General features: G+C 44.1%; 1 protein-coding gene across 1 annotated transcript in view; it reads left to right on the top strand.

Annotated features, from left to right (window-relative positions):
• The window catches only part of LOC138573254 (AP-1 complex subunit mu-1), a 629,275-nt gene that overhangs the window by 217,139 nt on the left and 400,030 nt on the right, over positions 1–12,106 (top strand). The window lies entirely within an intron of this gene.

Below are 12,106 nucleotides of genomic sequence, written 5' to 3'. Positions count from 1 at the left end.
TGCATTTGTTAAAGCTATTTGCTGTGTAGGATAAATTTGGTTGGTTACATAGAAGGCAAGTGGAATGGGAATTAAGCGAAATAGGGAGAACTGAGGAAGAAATGAACAGAAGTAGGGGATTTAAAGATGAGATTGAATGTTTGTTGTAGAAGCATGATACTCATAGAAACTAAAGAGTGAACCGAAGAAGAGGAGAGGGTCCCAACCGTCTGGTGGAGGGTGGCGAGGACTGTTGGATATGCCAACATGGAGAGCAGAGAGATCATGTGAACAAGGATAGGGAGGCTATATAGGCAAAGGAGGGATAAGGAAGTGTATAGAACTCGAGAGGGTGAACAAGGGGCTTCCTTTAGAGGAACAGGAGGAAGCTTGGATGACGTTGGAGTAGTCTATCATAGAACTATACCCTTAAGTGGGTTAGTGCTTGATGATGCGGAAGAGGACAATAGTCATACGAGTTGGGGCATAATAATGTCAGACGAGGAAAGGAAACCAAATAAAAGGATGCAAGGAGATGGCGCATACCAATTTTCTAGAGAATCCAGTGTAGATAAAGGGGTAAAATGGTTAGATCTAGAGGGCCCTATGAAAATTACACCAGAACCAATACCATATACTGAACATCCACAAGTACAATCACACAGTACAGGGGAGGCATCCATGCCCTATATGAGCAGAATAGGGACATTGCCAGGGAGAAAACAAGCAGACAATCGTGCTTCCTGGAAGACCAGGCGTGTGGCTAGGTATGACAACGGATCAGGGTTTTCACAGTTTCCACTATTGGAGAAAGGAGGGGATTGTCCACACTATATACCATGGCACCAGATGGATAAGGATAATTTCAAATGCACACTGCAGAGTTTATCTTCCAGTGTGGGAAAATGAATTAAGGAATTGGAGAAAAGGACGTTGGGAATGACGTTGGCTATATGCGATATATAAAAGGCCTATTCTCAGCCATCCTAGGGGAGAGATCTGATGACATTTGGAAGAGGGCAGGGTATCCAAAAGTAACTGCGTGAAACACAGTGCACGTTCGAGCGCCATTCAATAATTATAGAACAGACTTATAGCAAGCACTCATAGTACAATATCTAGATACATTGGCTATTGGAGCGATATTGACTAGGAAAATGAGGGAGGATGAAGACTCATTGCTTTTATTGAGGATAGATGGAGCTCGAAGACACATGAACCGTGGGATAAAACGGTAGCGTTATTTTACCACATATTAGGGTCGGGACTGCCAGAACCAGTACAGAAGCAGTTAAAGAAACAGGTGGGAATGGAAGCAAAACCATGGGCAGAAATACAATTGGCAATTGTGCATTTTTGCAGAATGCTAAGAGACAAGAGGGATGAAGGTAGAAAGCAAGAAGAGGCGAAGTTGATGCAGAAATAATTATCAAAGTTTGCCATAGAGGGAGCAGTGTTGACAAGTAATGAGGGATCCAAAGCACAAGTGATCCTGTTCCCAAAGCAAAATAATATAGCCAATGCCCAAGATCAGAATGGGTATAATTATGTGCCAAGAGGCAGAGGGAATGGGCCTTGGGGAGGATTTCAAAACGGGAGAATCTAATGGCGAACAGCCCTTGACATGTTGGAATTGTGGAGAAATGGGACATGTGGCTGGAATATGTAGAAGTAGAGAAGGCATGCAACAACAGAATTAATAATCTCCAAGAGTGGGGGACAGGATATGCTCCACAATATAATACAGACTCACAAGGATATTATGCCCAAGATCACACGCAAAATCGGGCATATGCGCCACAACCACAGCAATTCCAAAAAGCACCGGTGCAGACAGTCATTACAGGGGCAACCACAGCAAAGGCCTATGCAAATGCAACAGGCATCCACTCAAAAAATTCAAACATCCCAATGCAACAGACGGGCGCATCACAATGGCAAATGCACATGGGACCTACACACAGTAAAACCCAAATTGGGGAGTGTGACTGTGGTGGAAGGGAATACCTTCAAAGGCACGGGATGAATTTATACCCACAATAGGATAGCCCACAGGACAACCTGATGTGTTAAGTATTATCTGAAACACCAGACCTCCAAGAGACAAGACAGTTTCATTTCTTGTAGACACTGGAGTGACTTGTTTCTGTGTCAGTGAGGCAAAATATCCAATGTCAGGCATTGTCATTTATGCTCAGGGATTTTCTGGCGGCACTTGTGTAGTTCCATTTGCGGAAGAATTACCCATTTCTATAGGGGAACACGACAGGTCTATGCCATTGCTATACTCTAAGCGGACACCGGTGAAAATACTATGACGTTATTTAATGACAAAACTTAACATGACTACATCCTTTACTGATAAAAGCAGTGTGTGTTCAACCCCGGGGATACATTGTCTAAATGCGAGGGAATTTATAATCGTCTTTGCAGGAAGGAAAGCATTAAGGGGAGTTCCTCTAGATGAGGAAGTGTTTTAGTATGGAGTGACCATTCTGTTAACATGGTTACCTAAATTGGCAGGTAAAATAACATTTTTGTTCAGGCCAGAAATTCCCATGGATGATTAGGAATGGCAAGTTATTCCTTTGGAATTAGCAGCATTGGGAGGAGAAGAAAGGTGATGCTTCATGGGACAGGTGAGGGAAGGGGATGGAGAACAGTGATAGCCCTCAATGAAGGATATGGACTGACGGACTTGACAGATTAACTATTTACGGATGACTATTCAGATGACAAATTAGTATTCTTTATTAGTACTCGGAGAGGGACAATGAGCTTGAAAAAAGCAGCATTGCACGGGCTTGTAACTATGGCCCCAGGGGCATTACCTGATCGGTAATGACCCCCCCCCCAACCTCCCTCAGGTCATTTTGCGTAATAAGTCTCACTTATTGGATTAAAGTTGAGAGTATAGAGTTACCACAGAGAATGGCGTTCGTAAAAAATTAAGCCGGCATTTTTGCAGGAAGATATGGAAAAGAGGCTAGTATCTTATGGACTACAAGTCCATATGACATGGGCCTATTGAAAGGAGTAGGCGCAGTCAAAATTAAGCTTAAACCAGGAGTTATTTTGCCACATACAAAACAGTACTCGATGTCCATAGACGGCAGATCAGGCGATATGCAACTATCCGCCCTAATGAAACAAGGCATTCTAGTACCATCAGATTATCCATACAACACAGCTGTGTACCCTCGGGAAGAAAGCTCGGGGGCAACACGCTCGACTTGGAAGCAAGACGACACGGAGCAACACAGATTTGATCCCTGGGTCTGCTCTTAGAAACATCTGGGTATTAAGCACGTTATAAATAACTAATTATGATTATACCCTGTGAAAAAAAAGGGGGGGTGGTCGTGGAGATTTATCCAGGGTCTTTGCCAAGCAGCCAGGTATTTTGCTGTTATCGATTTTGAGAAATACTTTTTTTCTCAATTCCCCTACACGAAGATTTGACTTCCTTTTCATGTAGATCGATTAGCCTGAAACATACTAGTTTGCTTCAGGGGTACTGTGAGTCCCCTTCTATTTTAATAGTTCAGGTGGACTTGGGAAAAGTTGAGCTTGAAAGTGCTGTAATTCAATACATGGATGACAAGACTGTCAAACGTATGACGATACTTGCAGAAAAAGGGTACAAAGTAGACAAAGATTACAGTATTGTCAGGAAGAAGTATTATAAATGGGACAGTTAATCTTGCATGAAGGAATAAAAGCAACACCTGACAGAGCAGAAGCCATTATGAGCACTGTACAGCTAAACGCAGTGAGACAAATGCAGCAATTTTTAGGTTTATGCAGATATTGCACGGCCTGGGTCTTTGACTGAAGTACATGTATTCAACCACTTTTAAAAGCGCTTAAAGAGGAACAGGTGGCTAAAACTAAATTGGTGTGGACAGAATACATCACTGAAGAATTTAATGAATAATAAAATGTGAGGTACAACTCCTGTATAGGTAATTACAGTGAATAATTGTACTTTTTTCTCATTCAAATGGAGAAGTCATGACGGCAGTCCTTACACAGAAAATGACATTGGTACATGGTCATAAACCTCCTTTCAATGGGATTTTAGATACAGCTATGAAAGGACACTATCTTTGCAAACAATCTTTGGCAGCTGCTGCATTTGCCATAGAAAAGGCTTCAAGTATAACTATGGTATGTTTTTTAACTCGATTTGTAGAGCATGCATTATTTGCCATTTTAGAGAAACCCAAAAGTACGTGGACCACCCAAAGAGCATTGGGGTATGAAGTAATTATCTCAAACCCTGCAATCAAAATTGTAAGTGTAGCTTGTGAATCTTGGAACGTTCATAGCTGAACCAGTGGGAGAATGTCATGATGCCTACCTCCAAGGAGCCAGGTCCGACCCAGCAACCCCAGAGGCAGGCATCATTTTCCCCAGGGGAATGCCAGCGGGCCCAAGCTGGGGCCCTTTGGACGCAGTCCTGGCGCCTTAGGTGCCAGGCTCATAAAGCTAGACATGTGTTCAAGTGTTTTAATGTGCACTTACCTCATGCAGACCATGCTGCTACATCCAGGCCCTCTTGAGGCCTGAATGGAACTACTTTACCTGTGGGACTACTTTCCACCCGGGTGTGGTCGGGAAAGGATACATACCTGATCGGTGGAAGGATACACACTTGGAACTTCTTCCAAAGCTATTTAAACCACAACCGATCAGCAACTCACGCTTCGCGTTGTTCTGCTCCTCGCAGCTGGACGCTCACCGTGTCAGCTCCTGCATCTGGACCTCAGCCACGCCTGTCAGTATCCTGGGTCACCTGCAATGGGAGACAAAAGACCTTACCTGCTAAATCAGCACCACGGAGACATCACACCGACGATCCTGAAAAGGAAGACATCATTTTTAAAAGCATTTCGCTACGATCGCTGCAGCGCTGCATTTCACTCACCTATCCTGGACGCCTCCATCTTCAGCAGCGATCATCCGGGTCCACAGCCACTTCCCAGAGCCTAGAGAGAAAAAGACAAGAACAAGGTGAGAGAAGGAAAGGAATAGGAAAAGCTCAGTTTCCTTCTAAGACTTACCTGTTGGGTCATTCCCATTTCATTTCGGGTCTTGCCGCTTCCAGGCATTTTCCGGACCCCAGCCCCTATGGGGAAAAAAGACAAAGACATTGAATGAGCGAATGCAAAGACATTACCCGAGCGCTCATCCAGAATTTACCTGTCATTTACTGGAACTGCACGTTTCACTTCGGGTCAGCGCCATATCTCCGGCATTCCGAACCCCGGCCCCTAAGGGGAAAAAGACATAAACATTAGCGCTTGCTGCAACAAGACAATGAACATTATTATAAAGCTTGGACTTTTGAACTTGCAGCAGAACTTTTACAGCGCCTTACCTGAATAGTCAAGCTTACCTGAACTCCCATCAATCCTCAATCCAGTGAAGTAACTGGGTTTCAACGCGCCCCTGCATCAGAAGCAGGATGGAGAGCTCATCCTTCCTGACCCTAAGGTGAGACTTCACGGGGAATCGTGGAAGGGTATCGTGAAGGGTTGGAAGAGAGTGGGAGGCTTGAGCATAACTCAGTCAGTAGGTAATACTCCCTTTTCACGCACAGGGGTATATTCCTGCGAGCCAGAGAAGCCAGAATAGAGGGGCCCTTCCTGTCCATCTTCAGAGTCCTGAGCTTCACCATTGAAGAAGCACAAGCACTCGAAGCCAGACCTGCGCCTCCGTGGGAATCAGGTGAGCGTTAGAGAAGATGACAATGTGCATGACTGTTACATATAACAAGTGTTATAATGACATTCCCTATGTTGGAGAGAATGCTCTAGGAAGAGGGGGAGGGGGTCATTTTAATTGATGGTTCAGCTAAAATTGATCAAAAAAACTTGTGTAACATTCGGGATCGGCAGTAGTAAGGGTGACCCAAGAGGAGACATTCGAAATATTGATAAGCAAAAGATTGCCAAAAAATCTATTGAGCGCAGGCTGCAGAATTAGCCACACATATTTATGCCCTATGAGGTTTTGAAGATGAAGTGACTGTCTATTCTGATTCCGCCTACGTGACGTCAACTGTACACACAGGCCTGTCACGTTGGAAGAGGGGAGGGGCTTCCTCTGCGCAGATGTCACTGCAGTACAGCATGCAGGGTTATTAAACTCATTGAAGCCTTAAGCTTTCCAGCAACCATAGACATCATGAAATTGGGGGGGGGGGTTCCCCCCAAACTCCTGTTTTTTTTTTTTTTTTACACTTTATTTACTGACGAAACCCCAAAAAAGATATACATTTTAAAAAAATCCATTCGAAAAAAATAATTCGGCAACATTTTTTCGACTAAATAAGTTTTCCAAAATATGACCGGATACCACAAGAATGAGCACCACAAGAAAAAAAGAGCTATGAAAAAAGCAGGGGTGTTCTTATCCACCACTGAGGCAATTTGGTGACGGGACGGGACAGTACAGGAAAGCCAGTTTTATGCCTTTCGCATAGATGAGAGTAGCATTGGAGCAGCTCCACTAACCCGGTGCATGTGACTTGAGAGTCTAGCTGCTACCATAGCAGAAGACTGGTTCGTACCGAACCTCAGTTAACATGTGGCACAGTTCATTGTAAACTGTATTGTGTGCCAGAAATGTACGGCAGGGCACACTCTGCGAATGTTGATGAGTAATCCCTAGACCTAATGGCCCCTTCCAACATCTGCATATAGATTGTGTGGATATTTTGTAAACCTGTAATCGTTATCGATGCATGTTAGTTATCGTTTGTCCTTTTTCCAGATGGATTGAAGCAGGCCATGTACGCATCATGATGCTGCATATGCTACAAAGTTTTTAGTACACAAGGTATTTCCAAGATGGGGGCTGGGGTGTGTGCGTGAAGTTTTGCGATCCTATAATGGACCGCATTTTGTGAATGAACTCTTTGAAAATGTAGTCTCTTTTAGGCATCAAGCATGTGTGCGCTTTGGCCCATCACCCGTAAGCCTACAGGATATGTGAGTAATTAAATGGTCTTCTGAAAGAGAGAATAGCAAATCTTAAAATAACATTGGAGAAGGGATGGCTGCATTGCCTACCCCTTGCATTATATGAAAAATAATCGGGGATCGGATCCCATATATCTCAGCGCATATAACAGTGCCACAAATCTAACTGACTTCCCCTTCCCTCTCTCCCACCACAACCTATGAAATAGTTTTTGATTGCTAAACCTTACAGCTTGTATGAATACCATAATAATCTGACAATTGCAATGTAAATCATGCTTGATAATGTATGATGGAAGTCTCACAATGTATTTACTCATGGGTTAATCCCACTATTGTTACATTTATGTCACAAATCAGCACCCGTCACAGTGACCACTTGTTGACATGTATATTCAAAACAGCCTTGAAAAAGACGCTAGAGGTAGAAACACGTGTTGGAAGACCAGACAAGAGACCACATGTCTACTTTATAACCATTAAAACCAAGTTGTTTTCACCCCCTGAATTGTGTGGATATTCATCCTTCCTAAAAAAGCGCCTGGCAACCGGGACTCTAACTTTATGGATTTATTCATTTGCAGTAATCGTGGAACATTTTCTCTAGAATAGGCTTCAAGGAACAATGTGATAAGTTCGAGTTTAACATCTTTTCATTTTCATCTATTATACCTGTTTATTACATTAGTATATACATTCTTAGTTATCGTTGTCTTACGCTTCTGAAATATATCCAGCTTTGATCCGAAGAAATGAAAACCTTGTCACATTTTTGGAGAACCCCAAAAATAGCTGGATTGTTTGGAGCGTGATCATCCAAACAATTCTCCAATTGTTGATATAGAACTGATTTAAAAGTTGGTGATACATTTGCATATTCATACAATGGAGAAGCTTCGACAGATTAGATCCGTTGCCTTCTAAGAAATCGATAGGCGTTCATGTAATATTAATGGTAAGCTCCATCATGATCTGTGTTTTCTTCCTTCCATTCTATTTATAATCTTTAGAAATATTATAAAAGATGATAGCATAATGAATGATACAGACACATCTACTATTGTCCCTGCCACAATATAATGGCCAGATTTCATAATATAACAATGCACCTGTTTGAACATAAGAGAGTGGGGAGGATCATGAAACTATACACTTATTTAGATAATACAGTACACTTAAAGAATAACCCATGGTACCAGCACATGAAAGAAGTGCGAAGGGTAACGTCAGACGAAAATTGCTATGCATGATCCTTGATCCCGTACACCATAAGCACAACAAGAACTTTTATTGCAAGAGAAATGTCACCATATGATGCCAAATGCCTGTCATCTAGCAGCACGCACGACCAGAGGACAATTTGGAGAAAAATGGGCGATGTTACGATGGCAAACAAAATCTGCATTCCCATATGAAGATTCATATGTGAAGACAAAGCTGGAGAATGGATTAGGGTGGAAAACCGAGAAACTAATGTATGCAGCCCAGATAGGGGAATGAATAAGGTTTGACCATATGGATAAATGTTATTGCTCCGATATCATTGGAAAAACCATGAGGGCCAAGATGTGGAGAAAGACCACTGCTGGTGGTATATGGACGTGTTCTCACTAGTACTGTATGGGAAGAAGGGCTATTGGCCTGCTCTGCACATCTATTGAACAAAGAATCAGCTGGTATAGTGAAAATAGTGAGTGACAAATGTCTGAAGTCATGGGCCAAGTAATGTTACTCACATGGGTCGCAATTGAAGCCGGACCAGTTTCTATAATACCGCTAAGAAATGCAACATGCTTCAGGAACAATAGTCTGCTCCTGGGTGGGACGAATGTACACATATAATTGAAGTCCTAGGAATGGATAGAGGAACTGCAGTGTTAATGAATAGATATTGGGCTTGGGGATCCAGAGCCTACATGCCGTTGCCTAAGAACTGGGGAGGAGTATGCTCCATAGTGATGATACATGTACCCAAGTTGTTGGTCCCACAAAGTGATCTCCATATTGAATTTCCAAAAATGGATGACCATTTAAGAGGAGATCACCTGAATTTTTCCCGATTGAGGAGAAGCAATTTCTTTTCACCAACATCAATGGAGTCTTGGGACAATATCCCAGATGAGCACAAATTGTTCAGCAGGACGGCAATGATCTATATACTTTTTATTTTTTAATTCTTTTTTACAGAACAACAAACATGAAAATAAACGTGACACAACAGTGTGAGTCTTTGTACCCTGCAATATTTCACAACACCAAGATATAATTAGCCCCCTTCAAAATCAAGTATAAGTCTCTCGGGCAATCAGGCCAACTTGGGCCCCCCACCCGCCCCACTACCTTAGGCGTGCTCAGATCATGTAACAAAGTAATTTTAGGCAATATAATCGCAAGACCTGCGTTCATGACAGCAATTATTGGGATCCCGATGGGTGTACCAAGGGGTTTAGATCTACTTCTCATGTCATGTGACCGCTTTACCTCAAGTTGGGCAGACACTTCTCATCCCTACTCCTCCCTGTGTATGAGTGTCATCAGAGTCCAGCATCTGCCTTTACCGCCCATTGTACGTGCTGAGTAGCCCTTCCCTCGCTCTGAGTCATGGGTATAATCTCCCTCCCCTGCAAGCATGTAGGCAGTCCCTTTCGGTCCCTCAGATCCCCTGACCTGTGCAGAGAGGGTGTGGCGCCCTGTCAGTTATACGGGTCTAGCAGCTCCCAGAACCTGTCCGCTTGTGCTTTGAGCTTGCAGAGCCGCTTGAAGGCTGCACTTTGTAGTGCACAGGTCTTGGACAACTGTCTGACCTAGAGTGCCTTAGTGGGTGGGGAGCACGTTTTCCATTGAAGTTTCTGTGCAGTGAAGAGCACAATGCCCAGCAGTCTGTGAGTAAGCACGTCCTCATGCCAGTCGGTGTTACCTGACCCAAATAGCTTAATATCAGGAGTCGGTGTGAGGTGAGCAACCCGCTGCCCGTTATGCATTAGACTTGGTGAATCATGCGCCAGTAGGTCGTCTGATGTGGACAGGACCACAAAACGTGGCCCATAGTGCCCATCTCTGTACAGCCTCGCAGCATGCTGGAGTTTGAGTTGGACCCATCCTAAATACTCTAGCCAGGGTGTAATAGAATTGTTGAATAATCCTAAACTGTATTTCCCTATTTTTTTTTTTTTTTTATTAGTATTTCATTCCCCTCACAGATGTCTACCGCCCGAATCTGTGACCACATCGTATCTTGTCAGGGGTGTAGTTTGTAGTTGAGCCCAAACGATAATAGTGCCCACTCACTGATCCACGATGTGCCATTTTGGTTGTTACTCCCTGTTGGGACCGGAGCATGTGCCATTGTGTGAATGTCGGTCTTATTATAGGATGTGATTTGAGACTGTTGCAATTTAGTCGGGGGTGGGGGATAGCCATAACTTTGGCTGGCTCAGGGGGGGCCATTATAGCCATTTCCACAGCCTTCCAGCTAGCTGCATCGCTGGGATCCAGCCACTGTTTCGCCCAACAGATCTGTGCTGCTTGGTAGTAACTCTTCCATGAGGGTAGTGCCAACCCTGCATCAGATTTAGCCACTTGGAGAATTGCTAGTCTAGGTGCGCTTTTTGCCCATGCCGTGTCAACCTAGATATGGCAATGTCAAACAAAGTCTTGGTACATTTTAGCGGTGGGGCTGGGTGGTAGCATCCTAGAGAGATACTGCAGTTTCGGCATAGTGTTGATTTTAAGGGCATGTATTTTGCTTGTCAGGGAAAGGGTCATGTTGTCCCATCTTGACAGGTCTAGTCGCATTCTCCCCGCCATAGGGCCGAATTCCTGCAGGAGGTAGCGGACCCTGGGAAGAGACGCTGGGCATTCACTGACGTACAGCAGCAGGTCATCGGTGTACAATGAGACCGGTGCTCTTCTGTTCGCTGTTCAATGCCCAACCATCCCGGGGTCAGCACGCAGTTTAATAGCCAATGGTTCTATAGATGGAGCATATAAAAAGGGATTGAGTGGGCAGCCTTGTCGTGTACCCGATTGGAGATTGAACGGGGGTGGGGCGGAATCATCTGCCATTTGTAACCACTGAGGCCGTAGGTTCGGTATATAGTAGATGTAGATGAATTAAATTAATAAATGAGACCGGGAAGCCATATTCCGCCAGGACCCGAAACATAAATTACCCTTGGACTTTATCAAATGCTTTTTCAGCATCTACTGGGTCTGGGTCGTCGGCAAGAATATGTAACCGTCTACGTACATTGTCCCCTGAGTGTCTATTTTGAATAAAGCCTGTCTGAGTCCTTTCCATCCTTTGCGCTAAGCATTTTGCCAAGATCTTGGCATCGGAATTAATCAGCGATATTGGGCGATGGGAGCTGCATTTGACAGGGTCTTTCCCTTTTTTATGAAATACAGCTATGGTTGCTGCCAGCATCGTCTGTGGTAGCTGGCCCTGCGAATACCTTTTCTAATTTGGGCACCAGCGTGTCTGCATCGATTTTGTAGAGATCAATGGGAATACCGTCCGGTCCGGAGGCTTTGCCCGAAGAAAGCGATTGAATCACATGGTCGATTTCTGCTGTAGTAATAGAGGAGTTAAGGCCGTCTTGTTGGACACCAGAGATTTTGCGCAGAGCGATGGATTCTAAGAAATCGTGCATGTTCTGGTCTGTATTCGGCTCAGAGGCTGTGTATAGCTCCTTTATAATACTCTGCGATCCAAGTGTTAATTCGTTCATCTCCCGTTGGTAGTGTTCCGTGTGTACCCCATATAGAAGTGATTGTTGGCAAGGCTTGACGTGGTTTCAATGCCAGAGCCAACATGTGTATTGGTCTGTCGCTTTCTAAATAGTACGCTCTAGTTCAGCCCATGTAGGATTTTGGGATGCATGCTGATTAGTCGTTAGGGCAGAGATCAAAGTGTGCATTTCTTGGCTAGGGTCTGCTGCTCATGCGTCTGTCATTTCCCGCCCACTGAGAGATCCTTCAGTAACTGTGCCCAACCCCCCCCGACCCCGCCTAGGCGTTTAATTTGTGGGACCACCTCGAAATGCATTGGCCTCTTGTATGAGCATTAAAGGCATCCCAACAGGTATGTGTTGTAGTCTGGGTTTAGGTTTGTCAGCCAGAATGTCTGTCTTCCTTTT

Source organism: Ambystoma mexicanum, chromosome 1p, assembly GCF_040938575.1.
Source record: "Ambystoma mexicanum isolate Mex_15411 chromosome 1p, UKY_AmexF1_1, whole genome shotgun sequence".
Lineage (NCBI taxonomy): Eukaryota > Metazoa > Chordata > Amphibia > Caudata > Ambystomatidae > Ambystoma > Ambystoma mexicanum.
Note: the sequence above shows the minus strand (reverse complement) of the source record. Positions and strands in the feature narration are given on the sequence as shown.